General features: G+C 43.6%; 1 pseudogene; it reads left to right on the forward strand.

Annotated features, from left to right (window-relative positions):
- Positions 1-1476: 1476 nt before the first annotated feature.
- LOC102826581 overlaps positions 1477-11902 on the forward strand; it is a 13479-nt pseudogene continuing 3053 nt past the window's right edge.

An 11902-nucleotide genomic window follows, 5' to 3' on the forward strand; every position in this document is an offset into this window, starting at 1 on the left:
TGATGAATGTGATGTCATTCCTCCTCAATTTGTCATTCCTGACATAGTAAGCCATGTGATTGTTAGATTCAAAATGGCCAGTGCCAGTCCATTTCAGCTCACTAATGCTTAGAATATCAATGGATATGCATTCAGTTTCATTTTTGACAACTTCCAATTTTCCTAGATTCATACTTCATACATTCCATGTTTTGATTATTAATGGAGATTTACAGCTGTTTCTCTTCATTTTGAGTTATACCCTTTCAGCAAATGAAGGTTTCAAAGGCTTTACTTCATTTGCATCATCATGGTCAATTCTTCTTTGAGGAGGCAGATATATTTTGAGTACCTTCCAATCTGAGGGGCTCATCTTCCAGTACTATATCTGGCATTATTCTTGTGCTCTTCATCATGTTTCAATATCCAGTATTCTGGTACTGACCCACCGTTATTCATTAAGTTCTCCGTGATTAAATATTTTTAAAGTAGTCTGTCTCTGCTTCTTCCTAGTGTGTCTTCATCCGGAAGCTCAGCTGAAACCTGTCCACCATGGATGACCCTGCTGGTATTTAAAATATCCATGGCATAGCTTCCAGAAGCACAGCAACTCACTAGTCACCACAGTATGACAAGCTGACAGACGAGTGGTGGACTCAGGCTGGTAGCTGTCTCTTTTGTGGTCAATCTATCTGATCCTTCTCAATGTCAGGCAAATAGATGAGTCCCAAGGCCACCACTTACAAAAATCATATGACCTTGAGCACATTATTTCATAGGTTTGCGCTTCACTTTCCCCATTTGTAAAATGGAACTAGCAGTACTTCTCTGGAGTGGGTTGAGTTATGAGAATCTTCTACCTACTCTGGGCAAGAGAATGGTCCCCCTTCCCCCTTGGAGAAGTCTTTCTTCTTCCTATTCAACATTGTAGTTGGAATTGCCAATCAACTCAATCTAGTTACAGGATTAGACATGTAAACTAAGTAAATTCCTCTAAATTCAGGAATGGGCACATGTTCCAAATTAGACCAATCAGAGTCTTTCCCCAGTGATGAGGAAAAATAACTCTCTTTCTATTCTTCACAAGGATGTTAAGCTATTACTCTGAGGCTTCCCACTCACTTGACACTTTCCTCCCAACGTCTGGGTTCTGTGAACTAGTTATGCTTGGGTTAATTTCAGTTGGATTCTATCACTTGTAAACAAAAAGTCCTAAAGAAAACATTATTTAGCCCCGCGGTGATCACATGATAGGCAAAGCCATTGACCAGGGCCTGCAAGAGACAAACGGCGGGGACTTCTCGAGTTCGCTGGGACGCCTGTGTCCCTGTGCTCCCCCGACCCTCGGCCTCTTGGTGTTTTTGCCTAATCCCCGCCTCCCGAATTTAGGCAGATAGCAGGGAGTGCCAGTCAGTCGCTAAGCACCAACCACCTCGAGACCCTCTCTCCGACGTCTTTCACCTCTCTCACGAACCGCCTCCCCTGCCCCTAGCGCCCATGGCTGCCTCCAGCGATGCTGGGAGGTGGCAGCTGCTTTTTCTGTTGCTCGCAGGCCTCACACGTGAATCTTCAGAGTTTGTGGTAGAATTCAACAGAACTGCTTGCATAATGGCCAACTTCTCAACTGCCTTCTTAATGAACTATGAGACCAAGAGTGGTTTTAAGAATGTGACCATTGACCTGCCATCTGACTTGATGGTACTAAATAGTAGCTTCTGTGGTAAAGAAAATACTTCTGAGTCACGTCTAACCATTGCTTTCGGAAGCGGACATACATTGACACTGCAATTTACAAAGAATGCCACACGTTACAGTGTTCAGACGCTAAGTTTTGCTTTAACATGTCAGACACAAAATCCTTCCCCACTACAAGCTCCACAGGAATCCAAACTGTGACCTCCACCACATGGCAGACATAGATTAAAAATAGAGGTGTGTGAACCACATCCAGATACACATGAGAAACATAACGGTCACGCTTCACAATGCAACCATCCAGGCCTTCCTGTCTCATGGTAACTTCAGCAAGGAAGAGACATGCTGTAAGCAAGACGAGATCTCCCCAACAACAGCAGCCCCAAGTCCAAAGCCTACAACTCCTTCGCCTTCTCCAGCACCAGCAAACTCCTCAGTGTCTAATTACAACATGAGTGGCTGTAACAGAACCTGCCTGCTTGCCAGGATGGCGGTGCAGATGAACATCACGTACGAGAAAAGCAACAACGCAACCGTGACAAGGGTGGTCAACATCAACCCCAACAAGACTAGGGCCAGTGGGAGCTGTTCCTCTAGTCTGATGACCCTGGAGTTGTGGAGCGAAAGCGTCAACCTGCTCCGCTTCACGTTTGGAATGAATGCCAGTGCTAGCCAGTTTTTCCTGTGAGGAATCCATCTAAATACAACTCTTCCTGATACCCAGAGACCCCACTTTTAAAGCTGCCAATGATTCCCTGAGAGCATTTCAGGCCACTGTTGGGAATTCGTACAAGTTTAACGAAGAGGAAAACATCCAAGTCACAAAGACATTTTGATTCAACGTATTCAATATATGGGTCCAGGCTTTCAAAGTGGAAGGCAATGAATTTGGATTCTTGGAGGAATGTCAGCTGGATGAAAACAACATGCTGATCCCCATGGCTGTAGGGGGCGCCCTTGCAGGACTCCTTGTCCTCATTGTTTATCTCATTGGCAAGAAGAGAAGTCACTTGGGTATCAGATAATTTAGGGTTCACGCTTGCTCTCCTCCACCATAGATCAATAGTGTTTGCAAGAGGTCTAATATTCGTTTCCCCGAGTTTAAATTGGCATCAAGAGGGAGGCATACTTTCTTGTAAACAGACTTGCATACAAGTCTGCAAAACAGACTTGTTATCCAAGTCTGCTTCATCATATGTGAAGTTCATCTTGCAACATTTACTATGCACAAAAGAGTAACTATTGAAATGACGTTGTTAATTTTGTTAACATAGTTAAATATTTTGCTAACTGGTTAAATATCAATATTTACCAAAGTAGTACTCTGACATAAGGGTAAGAGTGCTTTTCTAAACTGGCACACTGACTTCACTATCATTTGACTTTCTAAGATTTTGGTGTTTGGTTTCCTCATTCTTTTACTGTATTCAGATTTAAGCCTTACAAAGGGAAAAATCTTTGGTCTTAACACTTGGAACTGATGATGATTAGCTAACTGTTAGGCTGACACAGTTAAATTCAAAATAGTAGAGAGAGAGAGAAAAATAAGTACTCCAAAAGCTAAAAATCAGAAAAGCTTAAATTAGGCTTTAAAAACCAGAACAGTGATGGCCCCTTCCGGGGGATGAACAGTTCAACATTCAAGCATTACATTAGTTGGGCATATTCTGTGGTATTTTTGATGCCCTGCCACTTGAGAGCTGGCACTTTTTAAAATAATAAAATGGGTGTTATTTTTATTTACTTTTTTTGTAAAGTGATTTTCAGTCTTTGGTTTGAGGTTCAGGGTGATGAATTTCTGCACTTGTGAACAATATAGATTTCACTGATTTACTCTGCTTCCAGCTTGGTTGAGGTTAGACACTTCAAGGGTCGGTTCATATGTAATGAATGCATTGCCTGTAACAATGCTAATAAAAATTCTCTTTCTTTTAAAAAAAAGAAAACATTATTTGTGAGTACTTTTATATTACTAATAGTATTTCCATTATTTACCTTGATCTGTGGTTGTGTGTACAATAGCTTGGCCCTACTGCCACATGGTTTTTCTGAGATTGTGGATGTTTGTAAGTGCTGTCAAGCCAGTTCTGACTCATAGCAACCCTGTAGACGGTTTCCAAGGAACAGCTAATCGGTTTTAACCACCCACCTTCTGGTTAGTAGTCCAGTGCTTATCCTTCTGTACCACATCAGGACCCCTCCCTCTCTCCCTGAGTTCTTACTTCTTTACCAGAAGCAAGACTTGAATTGGGAAGAGGACTTTCAGGGGAAGTGCAGCCTTGACTTTCCTGACAGGAGTCCCAAGGCCTGTATATGTACATTGATGAACATTTCCTTAGTTTGCTCTACTACAGGCTCAGTGTGTATGCATTGTACAATTTCAGTTCTGCAGTGCAAATAGGGTGATCCATCCTGCAGGATAATGTGGAGTAGTGGCGATGCATGAAGTCACATCTGGCTGTCAGTAGGGGTTTGAATCTAATCTCTGCTTCTTTGTTGAGAAGCTCTATTATATCCCCTTAGCTATAAAATGGGGATGATAATCATATCCCCTTCTCCCAAAGAGGCTATAAGGATTACATGAAATTGTAAACTCCATAAATCCTGCAGCACAGGCCTGGCATTAGTGGACCCTCGGTACAAGTCAGCTTCTAGCTCGTCTGTCTCCCATTTGGGAACACAAGCTCTCTGAGAGCGGCTCAGCCCTATCTGATTTCTGATCCATTTCTGCAGCCTCATGTCCAGCCCCATCCTGGCACATGGGAGGCATTCAGCCTCCATTTCCTCAGGGACTAGAGGAATAACATTGGAATTTAGGGACAGGATTGATGTTGTAGTGGGTAAGCACTGGGCTATTAACCAAAAGATTAGTGGTTTGAACCCACCAGCCAGTCTGTGAGAAAAAGATGTGGTTGCCTGTTTCCATAAAGATTACAGTCTTGGAAATTCTATGGGGTCATTTTGCTCTTTCCTGTAAGGTTGCTATGAGTTGACATTGCCTTAATGGAAGTGTGTTTTTATGGGGGCTGCATATAACAGTCTGGTGTCACCACCTTATTTCCTTTTAGAGACAGCCTAATTCTTACCTTCCTACCCTCTCCCTTGCCTCCAAAGTATTTCTTTGCAGTGAGTTTGCCCAAATATATGACAAGACTGGTGCCCAACACACTAGATTCCAGTATGGACGTTATTCTTGTGCTCTTCATCATGTTTCAATATTTAATAGTCACTGGGACTGTACCATGACTTAAAGTAATTTCTCATTGTCGTTGTTGTTAAGTGCCATCAGGTTGGTTTGGACTCATAGTGACCCTGTATATGGTTTCCAAGGAGTGACAGGTAGGTTTGAAGCAGTCTGGTGCTTATCCTACAGTGTCACAACAGGACTCCAATATTTGAAAATTCAGAGATTTCACCTAGAAACCTAGACTTTCAGTTACTCCTGAAAATTGAAATAGCTAGACTCCAGGCCCCCAAATGATGGCAGACATTAAAACCCGATGTGTGTTTACCACCAAGCCCCTCCTTTATTTTCCCCACCCTTCTCCTGGTGAAACTGTGACCTCAGGCTCCATGGAGCTCCTAAGCTGTCGTTCTATGCTCTCAGGTCCCAGGTTAGCAAAGCATGATTATATATACACTTCAGTGTCCTCATCTGTGCAATAGGTGTGCCACACTAGAAAGAATATTTGAGCTGTCATCCAAACATGCTGGCAAACGTACCAGTACTCATGACCAAGCCTCTCTGTCCTAAGTCTGCCAACTTGAAATTCTCCTCTGCCTCCACGGAGCCAGTCAGGCAGATGCATGCATTGTTTTGGGACACAAACATACATACATTATGAGACGCCCAGATCAAAGGCGGCATCCCACAGCCTGCTTCTCAAGGATCCCTTTGTGCAGAGGAAGCCTGTGAAAGAGTTAGAACCCAGGGAGAGAGGGAGGGGCTTGAAAGGGGGGCTTAATGCAAAGATACTTGTCACCAGAATAAGTCCTTAGAAAATGATGTTAAAAGTGGCACCAGGTGGAGGCTGTATCCCCTGTTTGCTGTTGGAACATGCAAATGGAGCATTCTCCATTCTGAAGCAAAACAAACATTCATCTCTTTGGTGCCCAAGAAAAGGGAGGACTATAGCTTGGGTGGTGGGGGCACAAGCAGTCCTCAATGACAGTGGGTATGAATGATATAGGCAAAACTTGCTGGGAGCTGCAGTGTGGTTCAGAGTCAGTAGAAACAGAAATGATGTGGGAAGGCTGGGGAGCCAAGAGATGTCACATGGGTAACATCAGTTTCTTTGGTCAGATGGTGTAGCCAGACACATTTGTATTTCTGTTCCTGCCTGCAGTCAACTTTTCTAAAGTCCCCACTTTGTGTCAACCATGGTGTGGTGTAGGTTGGCCTAGAGATGATGAACTTAGGGTCAGATCATAGTGGAAGGTGTGGGGCTCTATGGTAACCACTTCATCAGAGAAAGTCAGTACCCTCTCTGAGCTAATCAGGTTAGATACATTGTCTAATTTCTCCCAAAGGCTGGTTTGAACAAAGAAATGCCTTGAGAGTTCATATGCAAAAAGCCAGGTATCCTGCCTGTTGTGTTGGGCAGGCAGGGATAGTGAACAGGTATCAGAAAGGATTTACTGAGGAGGGGGTTCTCTGGGAGGGCAAAGTGGAGGTGAAAAGGTCAGCTGGGGTGTTGAGATGCAAAGAGGGCAAGCAGAATTGGCAGATGTGGGCACAGAAGTTGACTTGGTAACCTCCCAACTTGGCAGGGCCCTGGGCTCTGTCATTGGCCATCTTTTGTTCTTTGTCCGTATTCAGTACCCAGGAAGATCACCCAGTGTTGAAGCTTTAAATTCCATCTATTTCAAGACACCCAGGTGTGTATCACAACCTTGAAATTAGCTTAGGCTCTAGACAAAGACATCCAACGGTTGGCTTGATCCTGATGCTCTGATACTCAGCTTTGTTATTATTGTCAGTTGCTGTCAAGTTGGCTCCAACTCATGGCGACCTCACGTACAACAAAACCATCTTGAGCCAATTGTGTTGGTATTGTACATTTTTTGTCTTTTCAACCTACAAGGCTAACCTAACAACACTATTACTGGGCAATATTCAATTGTGATCAAGAAGTTTTCTTGGCTAATTTTTGGAAGCAAATCACCAGGCCTTTCTTCTGGTTTGTCTTAGTCTGGAAGTTTTACCACCTTCAGAGATCTTACTGGTATTTGAAATAGCAATGGCAGAACTTCTAGCATTATAGCATCACAGTGCAACAATCTAACAGAAAGGTGATGGAGTGTGATAGTTTAGGTTTTGTGTCAGCTTGACTGGGCCAGGATTCTCAATGATTTGCAATTAAAATGTAGTAATCCCCCATGATGAGATATGCTATGAACAGCCAATCAACTGAAAGGAAGTTTCCTCAGGAGTGTGATCTGCTTCCAATAATATTGGACGCTCAAGCAAAGCCTCTTGTGTTTTTTCTGGGTCTGGATCCTGCATGTGGTTTGTCATCCAACCTCCAGTTCTTTGTACTTGAACCAGTGACCTGCTCTATTGCCTGCTGATCCTGGGAGTTGTCAGCAGCCTGTCTTCTTAGCTGTCCAACCAGCCTACCTGCTGTCTGACCTGCTGAGCTTGGGTTCATCAGTTCAGCATCTACATGAGTCAGAAGACTCAACAGACTTGGGCTTTGTTTATCTGTACAACTGTGTGAGCCACTTCCTTGATATAAACCTCTCTTTATATATGCATATAAACCTCTCTTTATATATACATATAAGGAGCTCTGGTAGTGTAGTGGTTACGAATCAGGCTGCAAACCGCAAGGTCAGCGTTCGAAACTACCAGCTGTTTCGCAGGAGAAAGATGAGGCTTTCTGCTCCCATAAAGATTTACAACCTCAGAAACCCTGTACAGTAGGAACCGACTTCATGGCACATAACAAGCAATGACAACAACAATATATACATATATAAGCATCACTGGTTTTGCTTCTCTAGAGAACCCAGCCTAAGACATGGAGGTACTCAACAGGCCTCTCAAAATAACAGGTTCATAATGGAGTTCCTCACAGTCCCTGCCTCCAAATCAACTCAAGCTGCGGGCCTCCCTGTTTGTTAATGTCAGTTCCATCCTTCTGGTTTCTCAGGCCAAAGACATTGGTGTCTTCCTCAAGTGTTTCTTTCTCTCCCACTCCACACCCAGTGTATCAGACAATCATGTTCACAATACAAGAGACATTCAACTTCTCCCCTCTTCCATTCCTAAAACCAAGAAACCAGAGTAGTTGACATTTAATTGATTGCAACAGGTGGCAATGCAAGGTGTGCTGAGTTGTTTTTGTTTTGTTAAGTGTTGTTGAGTCGGTAAATTGTGTTTTCATGGCTATGACCTTTTGGAAACAGATATCCAGGCCTTTCTTCTGAAGTGCCTTTGGGTGGTTTTGAGTTGCCAATCTTTCAGTTAGTTGCAGAGTACTTAATTATTTGTGCCACCCAGCAACTCCAAATACAACCTAAAACACATGAAACATACACTGTGGATCCAGACAGCCTTCCTACAGTGGCCCTGCAGTCACTGAACTTTCCCTCCTATCACTCTCTTGTTATAGGTCCCTGACTTTAATACTTGGAATCCCAGATTAGGAGGAACCTTAGAAAAGACTTCGTTGGTCCAGTGAGTGTGAGAAACCTTGCTTCTTATGGCATTTTTTTAGAAAAATCACAAATTCAGCAACTCACTGAAGGCTCTGGTAAATCCTGCAGAGAAATAATCTGTCTTCCTTTGATTAAGTTAGGACAACCCAAAGTTCCCCAAAGTCCTGGTGTGGTACTGCAGGATAATGTGCTGGGCCACAAGGTTGGTTTGAACTGCAAGGTCAGCAATGCAAATTTACCAGCTGCTTCTCAGAAGCCCTATACAGGGTTGGAACTGACTCTGAGGCACTTAACAACAACAAAGTTCCCCATGGAGTTTTTTCTGTCACATAGTAATACTGTCTCACAAAACCAATGTCAAGTGGAACTCACTTTGGAAATGTTTACCTGGTCCAACTCTTCCTTCTGTTTTATAGTTGGGGAGACTGGGTGTAGTTGTTAGAACTAAATGGACTACAGCATATAATTGAAAACCGACGGTTTAAAACAACAGGAGTTCCAGTCTTTTGTAAAAGAAGTCCAGAAGTACACTAAGATTGGTGCTGTGGCTGCTAGAACTTCTCAAACGAGCCCATTGAAGAGCAGATAGGCAGGGACTGGGAAGAAAGCAGGACTTCACTGAAGAGAAGCTAGCATGGGCTTGGGGACTATGATGAGGCTGGATTGGCTTTCTCCCTCCTCTAGCCTTGCCCAGAAAGTCTGCATTCTAAACTTACTTAGACACCCTAGACCTGGGAGGAATTGATGGCACAAAAATTCTATTCAATTTAATTCAACAAGGAGCTCTGATAGCGTAGTGGTTATGAATCAGGCTGCTAATCTCAGGGTCAACAGTTTGAAATTACCAGCTGTTTCGCAGAAGAAAGATGAGGCTTTCTGCTCCCGTAAAGATTTACAGCCTCAGAAACCCTGTACAGGCTCGCTATGAGTCAGAACCGACTCCATGGCACATAACCAACCACCACCATCATTTAGAAGATGACTCAAGTGCTGTTTTCTGGGGTCTCTTTCCTTAGATATACAATAGAGTGGCTGGATATCAGCTTGCGAACTAAGGTATGCCTGACCCAAGTCTGAAATTAATTTTTTAGTTTACCATATCCAAGATCGTATTCTTGGGAACCTCTTATTAACCCCAATACACCTGGTCTGGCTTGGGGACAAGGTGGATTCCTCTCACTCTATGTAGAACGCCTACTATAGGTAGTGCTAGGTTTGGGACTGAGTGCAGAGATGCATTAGGCAAGACCCCTTGAGTCTAAAGGGAAATTTAGCTCCATAATTCAAAAATAAGGACATGCTAAGTGAAGACACACATGCAGAGAGAGAGAGAGAGGGAGAAAGAGAAATCATGGCTCTTAGAAGATGGCAGGGCTCTTCAGGTTAAAAAGAACAAGCATAGGGGCAGCCCACAGAGTTATTTTAAGTCTTCCAACTCCACATCTGAGGTTTTACCTAAACCAGTCTTGCTAAATGTCAAGCCCCCTGAAACCACTTTCTGTTATAATCTCTTTCTCTTATCTCTTTCTTGCTTTCCTTTCCCATTCTCCCCCCCACCCCCACCCAAAGGATGGGAAATTTTCAAAGGCAAAGATGTGTCACTGTAAGTTTGGTGGTGTTGGTTAGGGTTATGTGCCATGGAGGTGGTTCTGACTCATAGCGACCCAGTAGAGGGTTGCCAAGGCTGTAAATCTTTACGGGCGAAGAAAGCCTCATCTTTCTCCCATGGAAGAGCTGGCAGTTTTGAACTGCTGACCTTGTGGTTCGTAGCCCGATTCGTAGCCACTACGCTACCAGAGCAGCCCCCCAAATAGGTCAGATAATGATTAACATACATAAAAAAACAGTAAGTCTTGGCTGGGGGGAAACCTAGGTAAAAGGTATGCTGGTGGCCTCTGGGGAGTTGAAAGTTTCTTACTTCTCTGTTTCTCATGCCAGGGACAGGTATGGGAGTCACCATTCCAAATGTGGCAAAATTCCAGGTCTCTGAGGGACTGAGAAGGGTCAGGCTGAAGGTAGAGGGGGGCCTTTGTGTCTGGGTTGGACATTTGGGATTTACTTTCTCTAAGACCTAAGTTGGTAACTACAGCATTTTAGCTGTTGGTTTTTTCTGTTTTTGAACTGTAAAAAGAAATTCCCAAGAGAAAAAGTGGATACTTTTTTTCATGAAAGAAGAAAGTAGTGACCAGTTTAAGGAAGTACCCAACTTTGTGAGCACTGGGAGAAAGAATGCTCAGGGTTTTGCTTTGATTCAGAAGCACCTTGGTATGTGAAGGGATGTTGGTGAGAAAGACAAACAGCTTCGCACAACCGAATTCTGCTTGCTCTTGAGGTGGTTCTGCAGGAAAGCTCCCACTTTGATTCAGACACTCAGAATCCTCACCTCCCTCCCACTCCTGACCCCCATTATCCTTTCCCTACATTTCTGGTTGTCAACCTCAGCACTGTTGATGTTTTCAGCGGAATCATTCCTTCTTAAGGAGCCCTGGTAGTGTGATGGTTAAGTGCCGCAGGGCCTGGCAATCTGCTCCTATGAAGTGACTGTTGGGTTTCAACTGCCAACCTTGTGGTTCAAACTGACCTTGTGGTCCAGTGCTTAATCTTACAGCACCATAGCAGGATCCATAGGGCCAGTTCTACTCTGTCACATGGGGTCACTATGAGTTCAAAATAGACTCAAGGACAGCTAACGGTAATTCTGTATTGTAGAGGGCTTGTGCATTGTAGGCTGTTAAGCAGCAACCCTGGTCTCTACCCACTGTTGGTGTTGCTGTTAAGTGCCAATGAGTAAGTTCTGACCTATAGCGACCCTGTATAGGGTTTCCAAGGAGCAGCTGGTGAGCTTGAACTGCCGACCTTGCAGTTCAAATGGCTTTGCAGTCTGGTGCATTAACCCACAGTACCACAGCAGGACTCACTAGATACCTCCAAATGTTCAGTATCCCAGGGACAAAACTGCTCTCTGTGGGGAATCACTCCAACTTGAGGAGCCTTCTAACTAGTCACACAATTGACTTATTCATTACATGTATTGTTTCTTGCCTGTCTCCCCTCCACTGAGGGGATTTTGGTCTGTTTTATGCACTGATGTATCTTAAGTGCCTAGAACAGTGCCTGTCTGATAGCTGGTGCTTAATAAATACTTGTCTGCAGATCAGCACTGGACTGTAAACGAACCACAAGGTTGATAGCTCAAACCCATTAACTGCTCCTCAGAAATCCTATACAGGATCACTATGGGTCAGAACAGACTCGTTGGCACTTAACAACAACAACATTCCTTTTCTAGTGGTGGAATGTTACACTTACCCTGTGTTGAAATACCCTGTTGCAATAAAAACAAGGATAGGCAATGGAATCAACCAACTTGGGTTTGATTCCTAACTAGGTCATTGACAAGCTGTGTAATATTGTGTGAGACTCTACCTCTTTGAGACTTGGTTTCCTATTTTGTAGAACAAGTAAAACCTTGCATCTGAGAGTGGTTGTGAGGGCTATACATGACTTAGAACAATAACTAGCTCACAGTAGGTACTGGATAAACATATGCAAAATAAAAATGATT

The sequence above is a fragment of the Chrysochloris asiatica genome, unplaced genomic scaffold (assembly GCF_000296735.1).
Source record: "Chrysochloris asiatica unplaced genomic scaffold, ChrAsi1.0 scaffold00251, whole genome shotgun sequence".
NCBI lineage: Eukaryota > Metazoa > Chordata > Mammalia > Afrosoricida > Chrysochloridae > Chrysochloris > Chrysochloris asiatica.